Below are 20,657 nucleotides of genomic sequence, written 5' to 3'. Positions count from 1 at the left end.
ATGTTTAGAATATACTGCATTTACGTACATTTTTGTATCTTGCTTTTTCACATAGGAGTATCATACAAGTATTTTTATATCTTTAAAATGTTGTAAACATAAAATATTCCTTGGTTTAGCAAAATGTAACAAACTTTGGATTGACAGAGGCCTTGTGTTTTATGTTGCTTAAGTTACTGTCCCTCTCAGGACACAATGTTTAAAAAATGGATTCGAAGTCAAAACTGTCTTGGATTCTGATCCTGGTTCAGATATTAATTGTCAATGTATTAGTTATGTGACCTTAGGTTATTAAAGTTCTTTGAGTTTATGAATCCCCTTTATAAAATGAAGTTAGTTAATAATACCTATTTGATAGAGGAGTTATGATGATTAAGGAGATAATGCATGTAAAGGGGCTTATTAGGAGTGATGTACAAGACAGATACATAAACATTACAAAACAGCTTCATAAGTGCTAAGGTAGGATGAGTACAGGGTCTTATGGGACTAGACAAGCAAAGAACCTGACTCAGACAGGAAGGTCAGGAGGCAGAGATCAACTCAGGAAAGGCTACCTGATGGACAGTAGGAAGTAGCCAGGAGTAATAATGGAGTTTAGTGTTGTCCAAAAGGCCACAGAGAAGCAAGAAAACAATTTTATAAGGGGAGGACTTAGGAAAAGAGGCATAAGATAAGAATACAAAAATAGGTGTTTAGGGTATGAGTTGAGTGAGGAGAACCACAGGATTAAATAATGTATGGGAATCAAGTCTCCAGATGAGGGCATTAATAGTCATGTATAACCTACTTGATGAAACCATCTTGATCTCTTCTTGTGGCTCCTATAGAAATGTAGAAGAAAATTTTTACCTACAGTCCTAAGATCTTAATATAACTACTCTCACATTTTGATATTTTGAGGTTACTTTTCTATACATGATTGTTTTTATATGATGTGATTATTCTATGTATATAATGTAGCATCTTTTCTTCTCCCAACTTCATGTTCTACTGGAAACATCTTCCTATATTCTTATCGACCCTTTAGAAACATCAATTATAGAGATTCACTTCAATCCTTCTGTTTAACTTCTCAGTCTGTTACAATTGTTTCCTAGAGTTAATAATGTTATGGTAAGCATCTTTATCATCTTTTTTCATATTTTACCTTAAGTCCATAGGACAGATACTATGGAACCAAATTTTTGTATTAATTAATGGAAAAGAAGATTTTACTCGCATGTGTCTTTCCATCTGGCTGAGATGGGCCATTTTTTGGACAATTAACTCATTTTGAACCAACAGTATCTTGCCTTCAATGTACTGCACAGCTTTGATTTTTATCCCCAACGCCAGGAGACTAGCAAGTGCTTTATCAGTCTATGTACATGTGAAACTTAGCAGTGTGGGGGAATGAGCAACCTTTGACCAAAACTTTGGCAACCTTTGGCAACCTTTGACCAAAACTTTGCTTCAGGTTGATATCATGATAAAGGCACCCATAATCTTTGGATAGACAGTTTAGTGTAGAATTTTGTATGTCTCTTGGGAAGTTCTGACAGAATTGATCCTCTATTTCCCACAGTGGTAACCTTGATACTGTGCCTACAGTCTGTTTTATCCTTTTTATCTCCCTCTGCCTAGTACCTTATTCTTATTCCCTGGAAACATTTTCCTATAAACTTTGTTTTAAGGGAAATCCAAGCTAAGGCAAACACTTGTAAGCATTGTAATACATTCATGTTGTAAAATTACTTTCCAAAGAGATAATCATTCCTCATAACTTTATTCTTATGAAATTTGATTTTTTTAGCTTTTCCCGAGGGTAGAACTCCTAAATTAAGACTATGCTTTGTTTATATCTGGACAATAAACTCCTGTCTTACTCCATCCAAGTACCAATAATAATTTGTCCTTTTCAAGTAAAGTTGCACCTCAGCTCTAAAAACAAGAAGAGCCAGGCCTAGTAATGCTTTAAGTGCATCCCCTCTCCCAGTAGACAATGGCTACAAAGGATCTGCTGCCATATGCCCAGAGTCCAATGACTAGAAGAAACAAAGCATAGTGCCTTTGCAAGCACAAGGTCCCAACAATGTGACCTGCCACCTGCTTTGAATTTCTAAATCTTACATTCCACTCTTGGCTTTGCCTTAGTTCTGAACTCCAGAAACTCACAGAAGATCCAACACTGTTGCTTGGGCCTTGCTCCTTTGCAACATGGTGCTGATGGTTCAGTGACTACCCCTGGGCAGTATTCTGCTTCTGGCATTCCCAGCATTATTTCATCCACATCTTCCTAAGCCAGGATTTGTGTTCTCTTCTAATTTATGCCCCCTTCTGTTATTGCCATTGGTTTGATTAGAATCACACTCATCAATATGAAATATGTGAATTAAGCACCAAGCTGAAAGACTATTATAAAAAGTTTAGAGGATGAAAAGGAGACTAAGATGGAAGAGAGATACGAGTCTGAGTGGAAAGTTGAGGGAGTCCAAGAGTAAAGATTGTTGGATCCTAGGCATGGAGTACCTTTGGTGTACACTTTGTCACTTAGATGTCTGGCTTTCTTCACCAATGCCCACTTGGATCTGAGCATAAGAAGCACAAGCCCTGTATTTCTATGGATGTCTAAAATGCCATAGTTTAAGAATTTCTGAAGAACAGTTACAAGTTACACACTATACCCTTTACATTTTAGAATAAAAGGCCATACTTAATTTAAACCTTATCATTGTACTAGCAAAGATGAATAAGCTTAATTTTTTCCCTCTTTCAACATTCATTCATTTAAGAGCTGCTCAGGAAAGTATAGAGAGGCCACATTCTTTATAGAGATATCTCTTATCTGATTACACTTTATTTAACTGCAGGCATGTGTCCTTGCTGGGTCCTGACCACCCTGAATTATTCATAGTTAGAATTTAAAACTTTCTCTATCTAGAAATCCAACTCTTGCCTTGCACATATTATATAATCTGTTTGTGTACTTTAGAGATAATGGTGTTGTTTATTCCAATGTTACCTGCAGTCCATACCATTCACTGCAGCTTGTGAATATATTTACTTTTTCTTTGATTGTTTTCATCTATTTTTTCCAGTGAGTAATGAACTAGAAAAAGAGGTAGTTTCAGCTGTCATTCTGTGCTGGGTAATCCCAAAGCTGTGATGTTCTCTGGTGCCAGTGGAATTCTCACTATCATGAATTCATTTGTTCAGCAAATATCCATTGAATATTCCACCAGACAGAATACAACAGTAGAGAAAATAAATATGGTCCCTGTTCCCATAGAACTTGTGATCAATTCTAGACATATCTAACTCTGAGTTTATGAGGGGAATTAATTTAATTATGGTACCAGATAGAAGTCGAGAGGGGAGTTTGGAACCAGCATTTAAACTTGAAAATCCAAAAGGAATGCTCATTCTTCTAAACACGTGGACAAATTGTCAAGGGGTTGATAAACTCCAGTGAGTTCAAGGCAGAATATGAAGGTTTCCAGCCATGTTGGGGAGAAAAAACAGTTTTTTTCCTGTCTCTGTCTCCTTGAGCAGTCACTTCATCACCCTATATCTCACTTTGTCTTAAGTATAACATGAGGAAGATAGTTATTTCACAGACTCGTAAATATTAAATGACTAAATACATGTAAAGCACTCAGAATAGGGAATGGCAGTTAACAGGCACTCAGAAATATTAGCTATTATTATTGTTATCGATGCAACATGGAGCCGTGAGAGGTCAATATTTTGGATTTTGGATTCAGGTATGCAATTATCATCCATGAGTTGTATTTTGAGGTAACATGGTATTGGCTCTGTAGCTCAACTAAGGGATAAGCAGAGTGATGAGAGAGGATGAGAGCCTGAGAAGCAGTTCAGTGCAATGCTGAAGGCAAGAGCTAGGAAGGTGCTATGAGAGAAAGGATGCCTACCCCAGGGATGTTGAGTAAGACTTCATAGAAGAGGTGACAATGAAATGAATTTCCAAGAAGAAGGAGGGTTTAGCCATGAAGCGATTATAACTGTTAGGGAACAGAGTAAGGTGTTTGAGATATAGCAAATAATTTATTCTATCTAAGGTATAGTGCTTATTTGGGGTAATGGTGAAAGAAGATAACTAGAGAAGCAAATCAAAGCCACATATGTAGAGCCTTCAATGGAAATTACTTGTTAGGGGAGGCAACTAATGCTAATAATACCATACCGTTAATAGATTAACTCGATAGAAGTTTACTTTTTGATAATTTAACAGTTTAATGTAGATACTCTTTGAGTGATTTTCCATTCTTTGATGCAGCGATCCAGGATCCCTCAATTTTGTTGCTCCATCATCTTGGATACCTTAAGTAATGAAATTCTCTTCTGAATCCTTGCATGCAGGCTAAAGACAAAGGGGAGAGAAAGTATGGAGGGTTATACTGAAGGTTTTTATAGCTAAGCCTGCAAGTGGTGATCATCACTTCAGGCAACATTCTATTGGCCAAAACTTGGTCAGATGCCCACATCCAATTACATGGGAGATTGAGAAATGTAGTCATCTTATCTGTCCAGGAGGACAAGAAACAGATTTTGATGAGCACATAGTCTCAGCCACAACAACGTATTTTTTTTATTTGAAAATATCAGGCAGACTGAAAATTTTATTGATTAGGAATGTAGGCCTTAGAATCAGACAGAACTAATCTTAAATCCTGCTTCTTCCATTTACCAAACCTCAAGTAAATTACTCAGCCTCTCTGACTTTCAGTTTTTTTCTTCTATAAAGTTGAAATAGCAATAGTACCCATCCCATAAACTTATTGAATAAAAATGACTTAATGTAACTACCAGTTTATTGAGTGTTTTCCAGGTTCCATGCAGTAAGATGGCTCTTAGGAATATATTGTTTCCTCTGACCTGCTCAAAAAACCATAGAATCAATAGCCTTGGGTGGCTCAAAGATGAAGCAATAACATATTTCTGTGAGAATGGTAGGAAGGAAGAATTTCTAAACTTTGCTTTGGTTCTCGTACATGAAAGCTGCAGGGGCAAAAGGGCCCTCCAGGCAGATGGAAAGGCACATACATATTCATTAACTTATTCATTCATTCAGCAATGTTAATTGAATGCCAACTATGTGTCAGGCATGGTTCTAGACACGGGAGATTTAGGAGTAAACAAAATACACATTTGCCAACATTATGGAGCTTAGATCCTAATGGAGAAGATAAAAATATAAGCAAATATATCAATTATTAGTTTTAAGAAAAAAATATAATTTTGATTTATATGAATAGATATCGAGGAGTGTCCATGTTAGATTTTGAAGGAAAAACCTAACTTACAGAGTAATCTAAGAAATATGGTCCTATTTTAAAATAAAATTCTTTAAGGATGTGTATTTGTTTATATGCACATGGAAAAAAATTGTCAAGGAACGAACACCAACTTGTTAACATTAGTTATCTCAGGGAGCTGGAGTTGGTGAAGGACAAAGGAGTAGAGTATTAAGTTTTTAAAATGTAGTCTCAAATAATAAAACATATTGTCAATTTTAACAGCTAGTAAAGTAAATCCAATCACTAAAAATCTATGCCTGTGATATGTGAGCCCACAAGGTTGTGGCATCAATAGTCTTACAAAAACAAGTAGCAGCAGATGAAGTCACAGTAGAGTTAAAGTCATGGTCCCGGATGTGTCCCTAACATCGTATCCATCAGCAGCCACATTGACCTAAGTAGGACTGATAGTGTAAGCTGTTCTGGAAGGTGAATGTGAGTGGTTGGTGACACTACATTCTTCCTTGTCCACTGCCCTCTGTTTGTTATTTTAAGAGTCTAAAACCAGCAATGCACTCAGTTGTCTCTTGTGACTTAATTCAGACTTGGATCTATGCCCTTAATTTCAGAAACATTATACTGTACATAAAAATTAAAAATCAAGGTGCTCATTCCATTCAGAGTAATGTAATGGAAATATCTCAGGTTTAGGGCTTTATCTATGACTTTTAGCACTTTAAGAATTTACACTTCACCTTTAAAGGCAACACAATAGTGCAAATACGAATTATAGTTCTTAGGGTAAAATAAGAGTGGTAAGGACCAAGTGAGAATATAGCACATGCTAATGACAGGTAATCTCACAGATTTTGGTGTCTTTGGGGACCATCAACCATCCCTTCCCTTCAGCTATCAATAATAGAGACACATGCCTTGGAGCAAGGTATTATGTTATAAGCATTTTGTAAATGTTTTCTCTTAGCCAGTATCATCCCTGGTGAAATAGGAATGGTTCCTCCATTTCTTAGATACGGTAACTGTGGCTCAGCAAGTTCAATCTCATGGCCAGAGTCACAAAGCCAGTAACTACATCTCATTCTAATTCCCATGAGCTTTCCACTTAGTCACAGACTTCTGTGTATAGAACACCGTTTCTAAGATTAAATACGTGACGCTTGCATTTCCTAAACTGTGTGCTGAGGTACCCCAGAGTTCTGCAGCTAACTCATAAAAGTACTTTTAAAATTTTCAAGAAGAGCTCAGTGATACTTGATATCTTTCAGAAATCGTGTGAACTACTATCTCCAGATAGTTCAGAGTTTCAACATTAGGTCACACTGCATTATTTTTGATGATGTCACATCTTTGCAAAGCTAGGATTTTTGTTTAAACGCAAGCACGAGGTGTGTGGGAGGAGGAGGTATATGGGAACTCTCTGTACTTTCCACTTCATCTAGCTGTGCTCCTGTAACTGCTCTTAAAAATAAAGTCTCTTAAAAACAAAATAAAACCAAGCACCACATGAAAACTAATGTGAAACAGAAAAGTGAGAGTGGTGGTGTTTTCAGTGCCATTCCAAAGTTTGAGAGGTTATTCAGTGCTCAAGAGTCATACACTTCCCATTAGTACTTTTGGTTATATAAAAATGAAAATATTGTTTCTATATATGTATATTTTGTGAAATAATGACTAATAGTTAGAATACGAATACTTATTTAACTGTTTATATCCAACTACTTAATAAACAGAATTGTGGTATTTCTTTTGGCTCTGAAAAAAATTACTATGACACAGGGTGCCATGAACAAAAATCATTTCAGAGACTCCTTATTTAGCTGTGTTAAACCCACTAAACTCTTTCAGGATTAGAAGTCTGTGTGACATATTTCTTTCTGTCCTATTTGAATTTTGAAAGCAAAAGCCGCTAGTGTAATTTAGTCTGAGAATGACACATGGTCTATCATATATCATTCCTTTTGCTTGTACACACCATTCATCACTTAATTTTATGTTTTATATTTATAATTGTTTTTGCATTTTTCTATTTTTGGCTATCTACATTATATAGCTCTTGAAGACATTGAATGGCTTATCTCTTATGCATGTGTGCATATATATTACATATAAATTTGTTCTAAGCTTAGAAAAAATTAGATATACATTCTCCTGTTAATAGTTACTTCTAGGGATGTTATTTTATATAAATGTCAAGTGATCAAATTACGAATGGGTTTTATTGTTTTTCTGCATGTTTTTCAACATTTTTCAAATAGGCAGTTTTTAAGACATTTTGACTGATAAATATAGCTAGGTAATGAATCCTATTGCCCTTTGCACAGAAAGATATGGAAACTGACTCTGGAATAAAGATTTGGGTTCCTTAGAACTATTCTCAGAGATTAAGTCAAATTTTATTTAGCAACTTTTGTATGCCAGGCACTGTGTTACTTGTTTTCACATATTATTATTCTATTTACTTCTCATAACTGTCTCAGGAGGTGTTGTCTTTTACAAATAAGGAAATGGAGGTTCAGTTCAAAACCCTTGGACATTTTAAAACTTAACATTTTAAAACTTAAGCCAAATCACAAAAATCATATATTTTATGATACCATTTATATACAATGTTCAGAATAGAGGCAAGAAAGTAGGTTAGTGCTTGTCTGGGGCTGTGTGTATGTGTTGAGTTAGGGTAGCTGAGGAATCAATAGTGTCTGCTAATATATATGGGTTTCTTTTTGGGACATATCTGTAAATATATTAAAATTCAGTGAACTAAACATTATAAAAAGTTGTATTTTATGTTATGTGGATTGTATCTTAATAAAGCTAATTAAAAGATAAAAACAAACTCAAACTTTCCACTGTTTAAGCTTCAAGGCCAATTTTAGCATTGTCTAATAAGCCTTCATGTTGTAGTTTAATCTAAAGAACTCAGAAGGATCCCAGGAAATGCTTAAAGGCAGTAAACTCTACCTTGAGATAATATTTTATTGTTGGATTAACTATTCATCTTTGAAAATGAACATAGCACCTTCTAAATATATAATTAGAAATTGGAATATTTTGAGTGCAGCGAGGCCAGGCAAAGGGTGTTATTCAAGTTATTGCATCCCACATCTAGCATGGGGCCTAACACACAATGCCTACTCAACAAATGTTTGCTGAACATATATCAGTGACATTCAGTGATGATAGTCTCTTCCAGGGAAGAAGAACCCTTTTATAGAAAGAGTGGCATGTTTCCCTGAGATAGTTTGAACAAGACACACTACCCATTTGTGTTCCTAACCCACCCTTTGGGTTCCTAATAAGTGACTGAGAATCTTCTTTGTCATTCCTGTTTAATTATCATGGAACCTCTAATCCAGGCCAGAAATTCCTCACTGCCCACAGTTCTATCTACTTCAGAATGTGTATCTAATAGCAACCAATTACTTTTCCTATTTTCTCACTTTGGAATCTGTTTGGGGAGCTGGGAATTGCTATCAAACAAAATCGGTAACATCTGTGATGAAGGCCGACGTGGGGAGAGGTAGGGGGCTAGACAGATTTCCTTCCTGGTAAGGCTCATTTCTTCCACAGAGATTGCTCTGGGACAGTTATTTGTAAGGCCTCCTCTGACTTTTCCAATGTCTTTCTACCCCTTTCCACCCTCCCTTTTTCTCTGAGGGGGAAAAAATAAAAATTTGGTGTTTAAGAGGTCAAGTGAATTAAAGGAAACACTCCAGCCTTCTGAAGTTTCCGTTTCAAACACATAAAAAATAATTCCAAAAGAACAACCCCACTCTGCTTTGCTTCCAGGTATGGCTTTGATTTTCATGTTGGCATGCATCTTACACTTCCAAGAAACAGGGCTCAATGCCTGAACGCTGGTGCTTTTTCATATTTGGCCATAACAGAGCTAATGCTGGAGCTTGAGCTTCAAAAGATTAGAAACCACGTTCATTCTTATATTCATCCTTAAGCTACATGGATCTAAGTCTTTTATCATATGCAGAAACACAATTTTGTACTCAGAAAACATCCGAGATGGAATGGTGTCAGATGATTTTTTAAGAAAACAAGGGAAAGGAAATGATCCTTTAAAATTTATTAAATAATTTGTTCTGGATTCTTTACCTATTTTTTTAAAACAAAAGTCTATTCTGTATTCTTTGGCTCAACTGGTGTCTTGATACATTTGCAGTTCTCAGGAAAGGCAAGTTCAAGAGTGGAAAAGATGGTTTTGTTTTTGGGGAACTAATTTTGTTGTTATTGAACAGCTTCTGCTCTTTAGAGCAGACAACGAAAGTGTTATTATCTGGTTTAGAGAGCTGCTGATAAATTATTCATACCACTAATGATGAATCTGAATCTTCCTGGGGAATGCTGTGACTTATTTCTTTTCCTTGTAAAAAATGAAACCACTTTTGAAGACATTTCTGGCACACCTGCATGCTTGAGGCAATCAGGTGTGATGTATTCCTGACACACATCCCTTTTCCCCTCCTTCTCCAGGCTATGGTTTTAAAACAGAAACCTCTGGATATTTGGTCTTCTTTTGTGTGATAGACATACTTTTTGAAGTGATTTCACCAGGCTGAGAGAGGGGGAACTTATCCATAAGCTACTTATGATTAAGAATCTGACACCATGGATCACATTAATAACTAAATTGCCAGTTGCAGATGTATATGCCTTTGAAACTGTTAGGAGCTTAGACAAAATTAATAAGGAGACTAAGCTATTAATGTGAAACTCAGTGAGTAGCCTATTGAGAGCTCACTCTATGCTAAGTACTTAGTGCATGCTATCTCATTTAATCCTTATAACAGTTTTATTTTACTAATGAAGAAACTGAGTCTTAAATACTCAGTTAAGTAATTTTTTTTTTTTTTGGTATTGCTCAGGTAGTAAGTAGTAAAACTAAAAATTGAATCAAGAATATTACTTCAAACCCCATGCCGTTAACCACACAGCTGTTTCCCAAGTCCTACTATGTGGCAAGCCGGATGTTAAGTGTTGGAGGTATAAAGGCAGGAAAGTGATTGCCCCTGCCTTCAGCGAGTTTGCATTTTAAACTTATATCCTTTGATTATACTATTCATTTACTGGAGAACAGTGATTGAGTGCCCATCCTGCGTCGGCTTCTGCACTATGGAATGTCTATTTTCAGGCAACAAAGTTTGGGATATGTCATCTGACATAGAATTGAAATAATGAGTTAGAATACAACAGGTTAGAATACTTGAATGGGGATGTTTTGGCACTGTTTGTGAAGAGGAAGAGGGAAAAGTAGGTGGAAGGGCCAGCTATCAAAAGAGAAGCTACTAAAACTAAAGGAATGACTGTTTGGGGGTTTTCATTATGAAGAAAATTAGGCCATGTCCAGATGAGATGGATACTGTCAGTATCTGGCAGCCTTATGCAGAAAATAAAATCTTCATTTGGATTCAAGATTGGCAAGTAGAGAAGTTGCAGGACAGTGGAAGCCGAAGCTCCGCCAAATACTTTTAAAAGTTGCTGAAAACCTGGCAATTGGTTAGCAAGGAAACAAGGAGGTGACAAACAGAGAAATCCCCTTCTCTTTTGCTTGAGACATCTGTAGAGTGGACTAACTCAGGAGTGAAGCAGGGAGAGGTGTGAGGATAGAGCTTATTACAACTTCCCACTCACTTCTTCTCATGCCAAGTAGCTAGAGGTGGCAATATCTATTCTATTTTGACATCATGTATGATCTTTGTAACAGGCAAAATTTTTGTAGAAAAATTGTTGGCAAATTAACTTCACACAAATGTGAATTGTTTCTGCCCTTTGGTAGCAGGAAATGTCACTTGCTTTCATTGTTAAGAAAAAAAGTTTTAGCTTCCAGTTTTCAATTCTGACTCTTCCATGGCTTTTCTTGGAAGAGGAGACCAAAGATGTCATTCGGTGAGAGGTCTTTTTTACGTAGTCTCTGCTGCGGTGTCATTAGTCAAACTACTCTTTTCAACAGGATGTAGAAAATTCGGAGAGAAATATTTCCCTCTCTCTCCAAGGAAGGCAGAGAAAATGGACATAAAAAATTAGAAACATTTGTCTAATAAATCACAAGAGGTAATTGGAGGAGAGGCAAATTTGCTTTAACTTAAATACACACAAATTCAGCCTGAGGTCTTCCTTGTGAAGCTAGGTCCCTTCAAGGAGATTAGTTCAACTCATTAGACTTTGAGTTGTTACCCACTCTGTGTTGGGCCCTGTGCAAGGTGACATGTGTGTTAATTAGCCTAGACTAGGTTATGCTGCAATAAGAAACAATCCTCAAGTATCAGTGGATTAAAACTAAAAGTTTATTTCACATTTAAGGTACATGTGCAATATAGGTTGATAGCAGATCTATGCTCATCATAGTAACTCAGGGATTCATCTCTACATGTACTTCCACAGTCACCACAGCAGGATAAGGAGATATGGTGAATCAGTAACATGTAATCTTAAAGCTTCTGCCACAAGTTACAGACACCTCTTCTGCTTCTATTGCCTGGTCAAAGGAAGCCATCTGCCACTTCAAGGTGGTGAGGGAGTAAAATTCTAGCATGTTCTTGGAAGGAGAACCAGAAGTATTTGGCGAGAACTCTAAAGATTATTACTATAGGCACACACAACGATGCACATACCCCACCTCCACTATAAACTCAAATATGCTATAGGATTAAGAAAAGGGAGGTGTGCATCATTCCAGCTTACCTGGAAAAGAATGAAACTAAAGCTTGGGAGGGAGGAGTGCCTGCAAAAAGTTGATGAATTGATTTTATTTTTTATTAGCTTTAGGAAAGTACTGATGAAATCCTCAATTTATCTATTCCTTGTTTAGCTAACTTGTGTCATATAGTTACTATGCAGATGAGAACTGTACTAGAGGATTTAAATGTATTTCATTGAATCCTCTCAAAATCTTTGTGAACATATACTATTTTTATTTATTTATCTGGTATCACTATGGGCTAACGAATTCCTTTTTCATTCGGCTATTCATTCTTGATGATTCTATTGTCCTAGACTGAACCAAAGGAACCACTTCAGGCTGACTTCTACGTCTTTTTCTTTTTAGTCAATTTTATTGAGATTTAATTTACATTCAGCAAAATGTACCCACTTTAAGTACTCCTAAGAACAGTTAAAGAATTGAGGACATAGTATTAGAAGTTAATATTATGGGGTGGGTGTTGATACTAGTTTTCAAGAATGCCAAGAAACTTTAGCTATATTAAGTGAATATCACAACAAGTTTCAAGTAGTCAGAAGACTTTGAGGGATAGGAGGAAAATTTGAGTTTAGATTCTTTTCATCATCTTGCAATTCTAATCTGTCTTCTCTAATGTCATCTTCTGTCTGGTTTTACCCTATGATCCAACTATTCTATGAATTTTTGTACCTCTGGGCCTTTGCATGTACTATTCTTATGTGGTGACCAAATTGCTTGTCTTTCTGGAAAAGTAAAACTTTTTATTTTTTAAAGACTCAGTTCATCCTCTCTGGGAAGCTCTCCCTGAAACTCTTTCTTATAAGCTGCCTTTACATGTTTTTACCAGAGCAATAATTACGCTATGCCATAATTCTTAGTCTCTGAACTCTTACAGAGAGGAGCTGTTTTCATCTGTATGTCTTCAATATCTTACTAATGGTTGGATCCTCAATATTTGTTGAATGAATAAGTTGAATGAATGTTCATGCTAATGTCATGACTGCACATTCCTTTTTTTTTTCGGAGGGGGATATCTATAAACACAAGCTCTTGAAGTCACAAATTTCTCATCCGAAAAGAGCAGTTAGCCAACAGACTAAGGTAGAGAAGGTCAAGTTGTTTAAATAAATGTAAATGCTCAGCCTGGACTCTCAGGTCAGAGGCATAGTTTAGAAATCTAGTCTTGAAACTGAATGTGTTATCTTGGCTCAATTTCCTAATATTTTGAATCTTAGTCCTTTTAAAATGGATATGATCAGGCAGTTTTTTTTGTGAAGAAGAAAGTTAATATATATAAATATCTCAGCATATGTTAATGCTCAATAAAAAGCAGCTTTTGTAGGTGGTTCCTTTGCACTTTTAGAAACTATCCAAAGTCACTGTTCTGAGACAAGTCTTTCTAGTTTCATGAGGTGTTGTGTGTAATACATTAAAGAATGACTTTCATCCCTTAAAAGACTATTTCTTTGAAGAACTGGGCTGGTGACTATCTAGTTTAGTAAACATAAGTGGATAGAGCATATGTATGTGAAAAGTTTGGGCAAAAGACACATCTATCCACCTTTTCCAGTTTGGAGAATGAATCAAGGGTCCAACAGTTCATTTCTTCCAGCCAAGCCTGACATCAAATATGCCTGCATTTATTGCTTTCAGAAATAATTAGGTGTTGAAAGCTCTGACTAGAAGGATTAGAGATATGAATAACAACTTGACAGATCAAATCAAATACATTCTGATTTGATTACATTACTAAGTCAATTATTATTTCTTGTCACATTAATTATGGCAAGAGTTATAAAATGTGTCTTCCAATAATTCCCTAACTAAATCATAATGGCCATATCTTCGTGGCAAATCTGTGCAAGATCAAGGGTATATCTCTGTGTCGACAGGAGGGGGTAAAAAGAGGGAAGGATTTCATTATTAATTTATTGAACATTTATTAAGCTCTCATTCTGTGTTAGGCACTGGACTTTGTTGTTGATGTTAGGGACCCAAAAATAAAAAGATTAAGTCCCTGCTACCTTGTAGGGGCTCACAGCTCTGAGTAGAAGGCAGGCCTATAAATAGACAAATTGTTTTTAAGATGCAGGAAAGAGGTAGAAGGCACTGTTAGAGAGTGGAGAGAGATTTAATTCTGATAGTGTGTTCAGAGAAGTCTTTACAGAGGATTTTCTGTGTGGATCTCATGTTATCTTGTTTCAGTTCTACCCAGAAACTGGGTAGATAGTTTGCTGAATATTATTGCTATTAGAATAAATGACCCAGGAACATATTTAAAAGATGCGCCAAGAACAATCACATTGTTACTCTGCCCCAAACAACCTAGTGGCACAGTTGGAATTCAGACTCCAAACACACAAGCTGCTTCCAAGTAACTTTATTCACTTTTTAACTACATAATATAGCACATACATGATAACAAAGTGAGTGATGTGCAGCAGACCCAATGGTTTTGAGAAAATCCAACTGCTCTATGCAGAAGTTCTACAAGAATTTGACATAACGTTAAATTCCAGACACTAACTTTACTTTCTTTTTTAATTTTTGGGGTGACATTGGTCAATAAAATTATATAGGTTTCACGTGTAGAATTCAATAATGCATCATCTGTATATTGCATTGTGTGTTCATCACCTAAAGTCAAGTCTTCTGTTACCATATATTTGATCCCCTTTACCCTTACTACCTTATTTTCTAGTTTAATGGAGAAAAGTAGGGGAAAGAGAAGGGAAATCAATTAAGTACTCTGCTAAGAACAACAATATTAGTTAGAACGATAGTGTGATGCCGTAATAGGTGTATGCCGTGAACCTGGCATATATTATAAAGTATCGTAAGCATTTTACACTAATTAACATGTTTAATCTTCATTAAAACCTTAAGAAGTAGGTTCCATTGTAATTCATATACTATGGAGGTAAAAACTGAGGATCAGAGAGGTTAAATTTCTAGCTTTAGGTGACAAAAATAAAAAGTGGTATAGTAATCATTTAAACCCTCACACTCATGCTTTACAAATGTCTCTTATTTACCAGTAGATATAATCATTAGAAATTTTTTTATTGCCATTTTCCAGATGAGTAAACCGAGGTTCTGAGAAGGAGAATGAAATGTCCAAGGAGTCACGGAGAGCAAATGGCAAAGGTAGGATTTTAAAACTATGAGTTTTTTTCAGCACTTAGTAGCCTGCTAGACTAGAAGTATCTTAAAAAGTACACAGAAATATCAACCAGATCTTCATGAGATCCATATAACAAAGGCTTGCTGCTTTTGAATCTATTTGTCAGTTCCTTTTGTTCCTAGCTTCTTTCAACTATGACCGATGACTTCAACCATGAGACAAGTCCTATCTGTTATATGAATTATCTTTAACTAAAACAGACAAGGTCATATCAGCCCCATACTCACCAACAGGTTAGAATTAGAATTTATCTTACTCCTTTTAAGTGGTAGCTATAGTGTTAACTCTGTACTCTAGAGCCTATGATGTAAAACCTCTACAGCTAATTGTATGTGTTCAAATCTTGGTTTAGCTCATTTCTTTCTGCGTGATCATAGGCAAACTATTGATCCTCTGGGATGCACTTTTTCTTTGTGCCCATGATAGGTAAGGGTAAAGTCTGACCTCTAGCCATGGCCTCAAAATTTGATAAGATCCCTAAACCACTCACTGAAGATTACTCTCTTTCTGGTAAACTTCCGAATCTCACTTTTTCTGTGTACTTAGGCCATTAGCTGAGACAAAATTTCTCATCTGAAATCATGATGGAGCAGTCCTCATGACTTAAAGAATCAGCACAGATCCTTATTCTCCATGAATATCAAAATGAGAGAAGACAAAGCCCAAGCTTTCACAGCTCACTGACCACATGACACTGATTCTCATCGAATCCATTCAAAGAGGAGGCCAACACTATGAAATTCTACCACAGCTCTGCCCTAACCTGGTTTCCATCTCTTTCTCAGTACTTTCCCAAGATACAGTGTTACTTCCTGTTGATTGTGTATGAGTTATATATCACTTAAAGTATGTTCATAAGTAGCGAAAGACAGTCCAGAAGACTTTCATTAGTGTTCTACTCTTGGACTTCCCTTATCCAGTATTTTGAATAAAACATTTCTATCTCTGGCTAAGATTATAAAAGGCATAAACTGAACATTCAAGGAGATATTTTCAGGTAAATTAATGTACTGGATATAGATGGAATTTGGTGAGAACTAAGTTACCTTCCCATTGTAGGATCTCATTTTCTGTAATTCCACTTATTGGGACTTTTTGGGAATAAGTTATTTCATTTATAAAATAAAATGATAAAACCTTACTGTCTGAAGTTAGTAGATCACTAAAAATGATGTCTCAAGGTGTTATCCAGTTCTAGGATATATGATTATGAGACTGATAGTTTTACATTTTGTGGTTTTTAAAGACTACTGTTGGCCCAACCTACTTCACAATCCAAGATTATACAGCAAATGTTCACTTGCTTTTTAGCATTTACATAATTGGTCCCTAACAGAATTCATTTTCCTCTAATTTTCCAAATTTTATACATTAATTCTGTATTTTGCCAAAAGTCGAAGATCTTTCCAATAATCTGTACTCGAGAGGGAGGCAGAGCTTCCTACATGTAGTGGCTAAAACAAGTTGGTCCAAATGGTTGATGCCACAGGCAAAATATCCAAAGATTGTTCACTTGAAAATTATGGCTCTTTTTCAGGATTTCGCATTGCATTATTTGTTTTATGGACTATTCAGTATGCATTGCACCAACACTAATTACGACACTAATAAGTCAGCATGTTACCAAGATGTTTTGCCGTTATAATTACAGCCACATGTTGTTGTCCTTCCTCAAATAGTCCAGGCTTAATTGCATCATTTTTCAAGAGAATTTATGTGGTGCAGCTTAATTCAAAATTAGTACATGAATAAATGAAGTGCAAACTACTTTCTGTATTGATTCACATGCAGCATAAATGTTCTAGAGAGGAGAGAAGCCAAAGCTTTATGTTTCCAGTTGTCGGCAGTACTTCTATGATGAAACTTTGGTACTGATTTATGAAACGAGGGTCACAAAATGGCAGAGAAATCTGGGTGGATATGTGGAAAGAGTGCTGTGCAAGGTATTAGGAGCACAGATCAGAGTCTCTGCCATTCATTTGCCATATTACTCTTGAGGATTATTTTCCTCTTCTGAGGCCTCAGTTTCCTCACCTGAAAATTCAGCAAGTTGTTCAAATGATCTCTGGTCCTATCCAGCTTTCTCTTCTAATAATTTTTATTATAATAATAAAATTCTATAATAAAATTTTCTCTTCCAAAAAATTAGCATAGTCCTATGGAGGTAATAATAAAAATCTACCTTCCCCTAAAAAGATTACTATTCTTTCCTATGCTAAATTAACAATGATACCTGAAATGGAAATAACACAAGCCCTTTGAATTCTGAATTCTATAAGCCCATTCCCAACATTAGCCTATAGAATCTTTTCTTCACACTTTGATTACTTTATTTTTTCCTTCTAGCCCTTTCTTTTTCCTTTCCTGCCTGCTAATAAAGTTGACTATATGTTTATGGATATTTACATATTGCTATCCTGGTCTTTGGAAGCTAGGCTTCCCCTGCTGATAGCCTGAAAGTGTGAAAGCATGAAAGAAAGGTCATTTTATGTCCCCTGCCCTGCACACTGAGATTATCCTTTAGTTTGTGACATTAAGTTCTAATATTTTAAACTAAACTGAGTGTCAGATGGTTTAGAGCTTGTCCCAGAAGGCAAACTTTTCTCCTTTCTTCCATTTCATATTCAGGCAAAGCAGCAGACTGTGGTTGGATGAGGCAAATAATAGCAGTCCATGCCCAAGAGCTCCTGTTAACCACTCATGTTTTATTTCTGCAAAGAACCTGGGTTCAAGAGAGATTTATTTTTTATCTCAGAGGTCTGAGTAGAAAGACAGGAAGGATAGGGAAAAAAACGATTAACAGCTACGCGTTGTTGAGGCCCTCAAATTGCATCCTGTTTCTGCTCCATTCGGGCAAATCTCTGAAATTTGGTTTCCAAATCTCTGAAATTTGGTTATCTGTAAATTGGAGATTATCTTACATGATGAAATAAATTACACATAAAGCATCTTTTCCACAAGGCCCTTAAAACATGTTGGTTTTCTACGTCCTTAAAGGCAAGCCAATAAATATATATTGTTGGTGGCAAGAGCATTTTGTGATGACAAATGTATCACCAAAACTGCAGAGGTGGAAAAATAAGTTGTTCTCAGGGACCTCAAAAATGAAACTGATGTTTTATGAAAGTGACAAGTAAGCATAGAATGGTAGGTGGGGCCTAGATCTTAGATGGCTTTGGATAGCAAACTGTAAAATTGAGCTTTATACTGGTTCTATATGGGAGGATAAAGTAACAGATTTTCAAATTCACAGTGAAGTGTTAGCAGGGTCTCCACTAGCCTATAAAACACTTTTGTGCAACATAAAAGAAATCACATCTTTGTCAAGACACTCTTTCCTTCAGTCAGAAGTTTATCTTTATGATCAGTTTATAATTCTACAGTGTTTAATGATATGAATTCTGCTCTCCTGAGATAGGGCACCCTTGTGCAGTGCACCTGTACAATTCCAGGAGACACTGAGAGCCTTTGGCCTGTGGAATTTAGAACTCCCAATGGTGGAGTGGAGCAAGAGGTGATGGATTCATTCATTCTTTCAAAAATATATTCAAAGGGCCTCTTAAATGCCAGTCAGTGTGTTAGGCACTAAAAAGATTAAGACAGGATAAAACATCTTGATCACAAGCAGCAGAAGTGATGACATGCATGATGAGTATCGGACATTCTTTGTTTAAAGCAGTGTTTTTTGTTTTTTTTGGGTTTTTTTTTGTTTGTTTTTTTTTGTTTGTTTTTTTTAACTAGGGAGTGATTGTGCCCTTATGGAAACATTTGGCAGTGTCTGGAAGCATTTTTGGTTGTCACCCCTGGGGGTGCTACTGGAATCTAATGGATAGAAGATAGGAATATTGTTAAAGGTCCTATAATGCATAAAACCACTTCCCCCACCCACACCCCCATTCTCACCTCCAGCCACATGACAAGCAAATATCTGGCTCAAAATGTTGATTGTTCTGAAGTTGAGAAACTTTGGTCTGAATAAATATTATCCATTATGCTATTGTAAGAATTCACATGTAAGACAATAGAACATGAAATAGTTCCAATAACAGCACTAGGTAGGAAATGAACATAAGATAGAGAATGAGATTATAAAAAAAAAAAGAAAGAAAGAAAATTATTTAACTGATTAGAAATGGAGGCGCAGCAAGGAATAGGAGCCAAGGATAGGTCTGAGACTTTTAGGACGACTGACGAAAAGAAGAGTAATAACATTGCTAGTAATATATTGATTTTGGAGATAGAAGTGATACATTTGGTTTTTGATATGTTGACTTGATGGCAGGGCAATTGGACATATGCAAGAAGAGTCAGAGGGAGGTGGGGGAAAAGTCTGGGCCACTGGAAAGCCCAGGGTGTGGGAGGCCTTGGCAGTGTACTTGAGGATGTGAGAGAGAATTGTATTTTCGGAGAGCTACTCTGCATACAACACACTTAATGAAAAGAAATGCCCCATAAGGCTATGGTTTTGGTGGCCAAAGAACTTGGACCTTTCCCATCCCCCTATCCCCTGCCCTCAAAGAACCACAACATCTTATTCCTTTCTACACTCACATTTACTCCCTTCCAGGCTAAATTCCTTTGAAGTTAATGGGTACAATGGACAGGGAGATGTGGGGAAGGAGTGGAATCTGTCCCACACTTCTTCAATTTCCATTAAATTACATGGATCTTGAAAGATAAAAGGAAAAGGTCTGGGGGCAAAACACATTTTAGGTTTCATCGAACCACATTTTGGGTTTCCTAATTCAGGGCTTCGGCGTTCCATTCAGCCAGACTGTGAAGCAAACCGTTTCAGGGTTGGAACCAGTTGTGTGGAATCTGGGGCCCATAGACCAAGGTCGGAGATTGTTGGTCTCCCTTCATTACAATGGAATGTAGCAATTGCTTTTTATGAGTGTTTCCATTTTTATGAGATCAGAAATTTGCAATTGATGAGACAAGAATGGAAGTAAATCTATCTGCCTGTCCTTCCTTTCTACTTTTTAGCTTTTCTTTTGCTTCCTTTAATAAGCATTGCATATAGACCATTTGTCTATAGACCATTTTTTTCTGGGCCTCAAGGATAGAAAGATGATGTTTATAGGAGTCAAAGCAATTTTGCATTTTGTTGTTGTCTGCTCCTCACAACCACTCTTCATGAGGCAGTCCTCATTTTCCCGACAGGGAACTTGGGCTCAGAATAGTTTCATCTTGTAGCTAGTTGGCTACATACGCAAGCCGAGAAGTCAGATCTCCTGATTTACGAATCTGAGCGTAGCAGAGGGAAATTTGCAAAATGATCTATAAGCTTTGAGAAATTTTACTATAAAGCCTAAGCATGTAATACGGAGGAGATGGTAGGAAAATAAATCAATGATTGAATCGACTAGCTGTGCGAGAATTCTCTGGCCTTGCTTTCCTCACTTGTAAAATGGGAGTGCAAGATGAAATAAGTGGCTTTCAAACTTTTTTTTTTTAACAGCTAAAACATATTTTCAAATGAAACATTCTTTAGAACCTTGACATGTAAAACAGCCTAAGATGGCTC

The 20,657-nt window shown here is 36.4% G+C and overlaps 1 long non-coding RNA gene across 2 annotated transcripts in view; it reads left to right on the top strand.

Moving 5' to 3' along the window:
- LOC120621921 (uncharacterized) overlaps nt 1-20,657 on the top strand; it is a 145,160-nt gene that overhangs the window by 37,324 nt on the left and 87,179 nt on the right. For both annotated transcript variants that reach the window (XR_005658345.1, XR_005658346.1), the window contains exon 2: nt 15,026-15,093. This is a non-coding gene — a long non-coding RNA (uncharacterized LOC120621921). The remainder of the gene's footprint in view (nt 1-15,025; nt 15,094-20,657) is intronic.

This window comes from Pteropus medius, unplaced genomic scaffold, assembly GCF_902729225.1.
Source record: "Pteropus medius unplaced genomic scaffold, Ma_sr-lr_union100, whole genome shotgun sequence".
Classification (NCBI taxonomy): Eukaryota; Metazoa; Chordata; class Mammalia; order Chiroptera; family Pteropodidae; genus Pteropus; species Pteropus medius.
Note: the sequence above shows the minus strand (reverse complement) of the source record. Positions and strands in the feature narration are given on the sequence as shown.